The sequence below is a fragment of the Eptesicus fuscus genome, chromosome 13, assembly GCF_027574615.1.
Source record: "Eptesicus fuscus isolate TK198812 chromosome 13, DD_ASM_mEF_20220401, whole genome shotgun sequence".
NCBI lineage: Eukaryota > Metazoa > Chordata > Mammalia > Chiroptera > Vespertilionidae > Eptesicus > Eptesicus fuscus.
The window spans coordinates 26,514,960-26,523,414 of NC_072485.1; positions in this window are offsets into that span (position 1 = coordinate 26,514,960).

The window sequence follows — 8,455 nt, forward strand, 5'->3', positions numbered from 1 at the left end:
ATAGATACCTTATATCTGAATAGCACTTTACAAATTGCAAAGTTCATCACATTTAACTTCATGAGTAGTCAGAAAAGACATCATAATCCATAATTTATGGATGAGAAAACAGAGGTTTAAAGAAACTAAGTGAAGCTAGTGACCTGCACAAATGGCAGAACTGGGACCAGATCCCAGTTTTTTTATTCTAAAGTGTATGCATATATTTAAATATATATAAGCAAAAATCTTTATTGTTCATGGAAATCCTTATTGACTAGTGGCGTCTGTCTGAATTCTGTATTAAGGAGGATCTGAAGCCAAGCCATAACTAATTGAAAACGACTGCTGTGTTTGATTATTAATGTCTGTCCTGGACAAAAAAAAAAAAAAAAAAAAAGAATGGTGGAATATCACCCATTTCTACACTGTTTCCTACACTGAGGTCTTCAGATATGCATGTCTATCTCAATAGTAAAATTGATTGATTATATGATCACTCATCAATGGAAAGTAAGAATTGATACCAACTGCAGAGAATTAGGGGCAATTGCAGGTGCCGCCTCCTATTCCAATGGACCAGATAGAACATAATTAATTGGACTAGGGGCCTGGTGCATGAAATTCATGCACAGAGGGGTGGGTCCCTCAGCCTGACCTGCACCCTCTCCAATTTGGGAGCCCTCAGGGGATGCCCTACTGATGGCTTAGGCCTGCTTCCCATGGTTCTCTGCTCTCTGTGGACCTGCCTGCTTGATGCCACTGCAGGCCCTGGTGTCTGCTCTCTCGGGGGCCTGCTTGCCCTTTGCCGCCAGGGCCAGGGGCAAGCAGGGCCCTGCTGTCTGCTCACTCACTGGAGGGGACTGCTTGCTCCTTGATGTCATGGCCAGGGGCAAGCAGGGCCCTGCTATCTGCCCGCTCACTGCGGGGGACGTTCCTGCCTGCATGCATAGGCCCTGCGTAGCCGGGGGCTTCCGAGACCCCGGCTGCTCTGGGCCTAAGTGTGGGCCTACAGGCTCAGAGTGGCCTAAGTCCTGAGGACACCTGTCCCCGGGACCCAGACCACTTGGCACTGGTGCGCGCACAAGCGGCAGCACCGCCCCTGGACTCTCGGCACCTGTGTATGCAAATTAACCCGCCATCTTTGTTGGGTTAATTTGCATACTCACTCCTGATTGGCTGGTAAGTGTAGCGAAGTGACGGTCAATTTGCATCTTTCTATTTTATTAATGTAGATTGTCTTCAAAGGCCTATTGAGATGACCAGGGAAAAAGTAGGGAATGGATTATTCTCAGGAAGTGGATTATGCCCTGGAAGGCTAGGTCTCTTGATTTGGCAAAGCATGCTATCTATATATAACTTAAATTAAAAATTTCAACCAATTTATAGAGTTAAAAATATTTGCTTAATCTCAATGATTATAATATTAGTGAAGTTTAACCTTTTGCACTCGGATGTCGGGTGTGACTCGACACGGTTAGCATTATTATAAAGGAATTGAGAAAAAAGCAAGCGAGTGCAAAGGGTTAAAGAGTATTATCACCTTTTATGCACATTATTTCCACCCAAATAAAGTTATCTTTATTTTTGCTCCCTATATCAATGAAATGATTTGCCATTTGAATCATGGAGATTCTTTCCAAACAAAACAAGTCATTATCTTCAGGTAAATAAGATATTTGTCTCTTTTAGGAGGCCAATTAAATGTGCTTGATCAGCATAATAGAAAGACAGTAATTTCTACATTAGTCTACTTAATGTATTTGCTGACATATTCTCCTAGAGGGAAAAATATAAATAAGGCATTGTAACAATGCAATAAGTAATTGTTATCTAAGTATGTAGAAGAAAAGCTTACACTTTCAAGTGTTACATCAGCTATTAATGGTCTTTTGGCAACTTGTTTCATATTAGACTCTTTTCTGTCTTTCTCTGAATGGTCTTGCTATTGTCACTTTTTTTTTCATGACTGAAAAGCAGAGCCACATAATTCTTTCTGTGCCCTGTACATTTCAAATCTATTCTCATTTTCAGTGCCTAATTCTGTGTGAAAAGGTATCATTTATATTCAAATTTCAGGTAATTTTAATAGACCATTTGCATAATACAAGTCTTTCTTATCATAATTCAATCTGCTTACTCTAAACAGTCTTCTCCATGGACACCTCCACCAGGCATCAAACACTAACACACTTGCCTTACCTGGGGTGACCGTAGGAAAGCAAAAAGAAGTACTACCTTTGGGAAGAATGCTGAGTGGGATTTCATGAAGGTATTAATACTAGAAGACTTTGAGTTTTCACAGAATGATACTTTGTTAAAACAAGCACACCTGCTATCTTTCTGCTCTAGCCTCCCATGGGCAACTTTAGGCTCAAAAAAGCTCCCTCAGGCAATATATCTATATGGGAAGGGGGTGATGTCATTGAAAAGTTTCATCTGAAAATGTGCTAAAAATTAACCAAAGTTAAAAAGGGCCTTCTCTATCAGATGCCTACAACTACTGCTACCTGATATTAAGTCTGCTTCTTTTCCTCATTTCTAATTGTTGGTTGGATTTTACTCTCATTACTTACTTGGCCTGTGTATCTTTATATCTCTCCTCTTTCATAAGCTCTTTCTGTAAATTATTCTAAGAAGAAATGCTACATGCTCAAAAATGGTTACTACCCCTTCAATGCAGACAAAAATAAGTTTCAGACATATATAGTGACTATTACCACATTAAGAAGCATAACTGCAAACACTGACTTTTCATATCATTACTATTTATATTTAATACAATGCCTCTGATTTTCTCACTCTGTGGGTATATAAAGTATATACGATGTTTACAATTCTTTTTTCTTCTATTATGACACATTTAACTATTCAGTCTTTATCTTAAGTTCCTATTTCTCTCCCATTTCTAGATATTCTGCCCACACAAACTGAAGTGGATGGTTTTAAAGACACACATGCCTTCAAAGAGGTGACAGAACAAAAGAAGGATTCTGTCACAATAACTTGTTTTTCAAAAACAGTCTCCTAACTCAATTCCTTAGGTCAGGTTTTTCACCTCTCCAAAACATTTTTTATGCTGTTGCCAAGGTTAACATCCTAAAATCACTGTCCTCATCCTCCACTACTCAGCATCAAGCCTGCAGTGTATCACCCCTGATTTCGGGATTCCCTATGGTGAGAACCCCCCAGTCTTAAGATGGAGTCATTGTTATTCATATCATCAAACAAACTTCACCTCCATGCCTTTACACATGGCTGTCCTTTAACTTAGTACTTCCCTGCCCTTATTTATTCTTTGCTTATTGGAATACATTGTTACCTTAAAGACCCAACTCATCTGTGACCTCTTCTTTGGAAACCTTCCATGGTGAGATAATCATAAATATTTATTTCGTTATGTTTCCAGAACATGTTATTATAACTTATAAATCCTCACCTAAGGATATGTTTTCCAGGGGATGGACCCCTGACGGGGCTGGGGGTGGAGATGAGGAGCAAACCCACAACCCAAATACCTGGATATGTGCCCTTGACCGGGACTTGAACCCGTAACCCCTTGGTGTGCAAGGCTGATGCTCTAACCACTTAGTTACCCCAGCCAGGGCTAGGATATATTTTTATTTATGTATTTAGTATGTATATCACTTTGTCTTATGTCAAAAGTAATTATTCCTTTTTAAACTCTTCTCATTAGATTATATGTTTGTTCCTTAAAGGCCAGAGTTAAGGTATATTCTAATCTCCTCCTATAGTCCCCCACTTCCAACACACAGCATAAATAAATGCTTTATAAATACACATCGATTTAAATCTAATTTCTAAAACTTATTAACATGAACAAGTAATTTCAGTCCCATTTAGCCTTCTCTACCGGCAGCAGCTTTTATGATTATCTTTCCCAAGGTCAGTGACACCTCATTCAATTTCTCCCTGACCTTTAATCTATGGTCTTGGAATCCGGTCTCCAGTGTGTTACATTTTCATCTGATCAATTCTGTGCCTATAATGATTTAATTAAATTATTGATTATTCACTGGTCACTAAGTCTTGATGCATTTAATAGCTTATCCTCTTTATATGTGCTTCTGCGGCAAGCATTCTAAGATAATTGAGAAAGAAAAAGAAGATGCAATCTAAAGCAGAATGACTTTATTGTCTTCCTAAACTGTATTTGATTTCATTGGTAATTTTCTTTCAAAATGGGTCTGATCAATATGCATTGCCGTTAGTATCCTTTAAACTGGGCCACACAATATGCCCCTTAATTTTGTATGTATAGCCCATATCTGAGTAGTCTCTCAACTCCTGCCCTCTCCCCACCAAAAAAGAAAAAAAAAAGAAAAGGAAAATCCAGAACATAGATTGATTTAAAGATGCAGATCTTGTACAATGTGGCTGTACAGAAACAAAAGAAAAGATCCAACAAGGAGCTGGTCCTTGTAACATTAGGCAGCTTGCCCACTGAGAACACTCTTAATTAGCATTATTACCCCCAAAGAAACTGGCATACTACCTTGTGTGCAGGCACTCGGCCATCTAACAGATGGGTCTGCATACGAGATGCCAGAAAACCACATATGAACATCAAACGTGGCTCTTCACTATGTTATTTTCAGCTTATAGTCTTCAAGTGGCTGTTGCCCTACAATGCCACAGTTGTAGTCAAGGAGAAGAGCAAATACAGCAATTACAACCACAACAACTGTCAGGAACTGAACAAGAGGGATGCCCATTTCAACATATCTATTTGGTTATTTTAAGTAACACTTTTTAAGCATTTTGTAAGGTCATCATTCTAAAGGTTGATGAGAATTTTCTAAAAGCTGATGGTAATTTTGTTTCTGAAAATAAAGTTTCTACTGAAATCATAGCTACCTCAGAAGACTTCTCTAGCAATATGTATCATTAAAATTCAAAAAGATTTATTTTCAGCATCATTTAAAAGTTTAAATTAAATTTTGACCATCAGAATATATTTTAATTTTTCAAAAAAGTATATGCATCATGTTAGCCAGGTAGCCTGCTGTGATTCTCACAACTTTAAATGTATAGCTTTATATGTAAAACATAAAATTAAAGTTAGTTAATATTAATGAACACCTATATGTTCACAGAACTGTGCTGAGCTCTGAGAATACAGAAAAAAAGTAAGACAACAGGCTTACCATCTTTTGACTTTGCATGCAATTGTGAAGGGCACATGTGATAAGTTATATTTGAAATTTTATGATTGTTTATTTTCAAAGTTACAACTGGCTTAAGGTTTCAATAAAGACCCTTGAAAAAGTTACAATTGAAAGAGGCTGAGAAGAATAAGTAGAATTTGCCATCAGTTGAATATGATGTACAGTGTTTTATTTACCTTTTGTGGGACAGATAAGGTAGAGTCACAGGCTCTGATAACCAACAGGTAATTTACATGGCTTCTCCCTGGCTTTCTTATCTTGTTATAGTATCCCTTTGAGTATTTCAATAATTGCCTAAGGAACTGGATTCCCTGCAAAGACCCCATCGGTCATGCCTCGTGAGGCAGACGCTGCCTCTAGCTGCTGGGATGACCATGAAAACCTGAGCCAAAGGAGCCTGGCCAAAGAGAAGCTCAACTCATGAGGGCCCCTATGCCAGCTTCTCAGAGAGAGCGGAGGGATCCCCAGGGTCACTTCCAACAAAACCACCTTGCTCATCTTGCCTGCTTACTTTTCCAGAATTATTTACTTCTGCCCATTCCCAAGAAAAATCAACTTCCATTTCCCTGGTCAGCTCAACAGAAACCCATCTTGGAGGTTAAAATTTTTCAATGTATTAATTGGTCCACATTATCTATTTTCCTGCTGCCAAGCTCTTCTAGTACTGCAATTTCATTCAGAATCAGTCTTCCTTTCCCACAAGCCTCATAACCAACAATCTGTCCTCGGGTTCTTCCCAGCCTTGACTTTTCCTGACTTCTTGATTCAGTCTACTTCTGCTCTGGGAAGGAACTAGCTGGCTCTTATTAGTGGGCATATAAACTTTAATGATCCTCTTCACTAACATTAAAGCTATCAAATTTGCCTGAATAATCAGAGTGTCTTAAAGTGTAAAAATCTCCCAGTAGGCATCTATTGTCTGTGTGGGAGGGAAACAAAGGAATAGATTAAAATGCAGTCTCTTCCTTCAATGCCAGCTCCCTATGAAAAGTAAAATATAACTGCTCAGCAGATTCACATATTATGTTTCAAGAATAAGAAAGGTTAAATAGAATGCCTGACTCACAGCAGGGACTCAGTAAATATTTAAAGAATTAGTAAATGAATTTCTCTCTTTTCACATTCTTATTGTAGCCCTAGGTAAACCCTGTTGTTCAATGAAAATGTTTTTGATCCCAAGATAGAATTATTATTTATAATTTAAAAGTTACATTTTCTAAATAAATATATTTTATAGATTATTTTAAAAATGTATTCAACTTGTAACTTTCTATAGCAAATAAGTCATTTGCAAATATTAGACACTAAGAACGGATTTATTCTTTATTCATTTACTCAACAAATATTAATTAGACACTTCATCAGTCAGGATTGGTGAGGTTATGCTGCAGTAATAAACAGCCTGAAAACTCAGTGGTTAAAACAATAAAATACATATTTTGTTCTCTCTATATTGTATATATCTATTGCAGGTTCATAACAGAGCTCTGCTTACTACGGTCACTCCCTGGTCAGGTTTGACACAGATTTTATCTCACATAAAATTTCCATGATTGAAGATGCAGTGGGGAAAAAGAGACAATTTCGAACCAAACACTAATTCTTAGAGCTTTTTCATGGAATAACAGGTCACATCTGCCAAAATTTCTTTGACCAAAGAAAGTCATATGAATACTCCTGGGTTAAATAGGCAAACATATATAATCCTCCCACATTTGTGGCACCATGGGATATAAATCAGGATACATGGTGAAGAGTAACACCATCTTCCACAAGCATGTAGTAAATATCAGCTGGTGTGCTAAGATGCAAGGTGAACAAAATAAATTTGAGTTCTTGTTGGCTCTAACAGAGATGCAAGCATGTCTCATAAAATACACAGTGCTATATAAATTTTAAAATGACTTTTACTATAAACCCAAGGAAATATGCTTCTAGTAAGGACAGTGGGGATGGAAGGGGAGATCGGGGAGACAAATCTTGAAGTTCTTGTCAGATAGTTGTAAAAATAAATGTCTACTCTGCTTCTTAATCATTTGGCCTAAGTTTTTCTATTCTTTATTTTTAAGATTAAGCTCCCATTTTCTTTTGGATATGATCTTTTAATAAGAGTAGTTGCTTTTATTCTAGACTCCAATAAAAAGGTCTATAAATTTGATTACAGACTCATTTCCAAATTTCTCACTGAGACTCAGATCCTTTCTTCAAAGTGGAGATAATGCCATCCACCTCATAATATTATCATAGGATCAAAAAATAAGAAAATGTAATACCATGGGATTACAATATTCTCTCTCTGTCCTTGGGTGATCCGTATCAGGTTTCATCCTTAGAATATGTGGTATATTCCACCTTTACCTCTAGTTTCTAACTTTATATGAAATATGAAAGTTATGACTATCACAGGAAATGCTTTATTGAGTCTATAAACAGTTACACTAAATTATAAGTATTAACTAGATTTAAGATGTTATCTCTCTGGGAGGTAATTTGAATTTTGAAAGAGATAAAATCTTATTTTAAGATAACAATTAATCTTAATCTTAAGTAAGCACTGTCCTGTGAGTCTTTGCACTTTCAACTTGTGTGACCCTGAACTAAATTTGTTCATCCCTGGGGAAGTTATTGCCCATTCTGAGTCTCAGGTTTTTTGTTTGATTTGTTTTGTTGTTTCTTACTTTAAAACAGTGAGCCCAAACTAGATTATCTTTATAGATAAGCACTATCAGCCCTAATGTTTCTGTAGTTTGATTGTGAAATTTTAAGTATTAATAAACTAAGAGTGAAAATAAGATTTACTAAATACGAAAAAAAAGTGTGCTATGTGCTTTAAACAATCTGTAAGGCTTAAGGAATTCTGAGTTATGATCACGCTCCCTGTTTTGTACATGAAGATTTCAAGGTTCAGCAAGAGTTAAGAGGCTTGCCTCGGGTTGGATGGCTGATAAATCATGAGCCAAGCTTCAAACTCCCATTTGCCTCCCTAAAAGCCTTCGCTCTTTAAGCCAGATAACACCACCAATAGGAAGGCCAAAAATGCCACCCATGAAATTACACCATTAAGGAGGCCACGATAATTAATGTGGTTTGTTTTGTTGCAGCTGTCTTTATAGCACCACTTGTAAGCACCTAGAGAAAGAGAGGCGTGCATAACTTGCTTTCTTAAGGTCCAGGACCTACGAAAACTAAGAGATCAAGTATATTTTCAATAATCTATAATAATCTATAATAAAAGCATAATATGCTAATTACCGGATATCATTCAGGACAACCTTCAGGATGAAGCC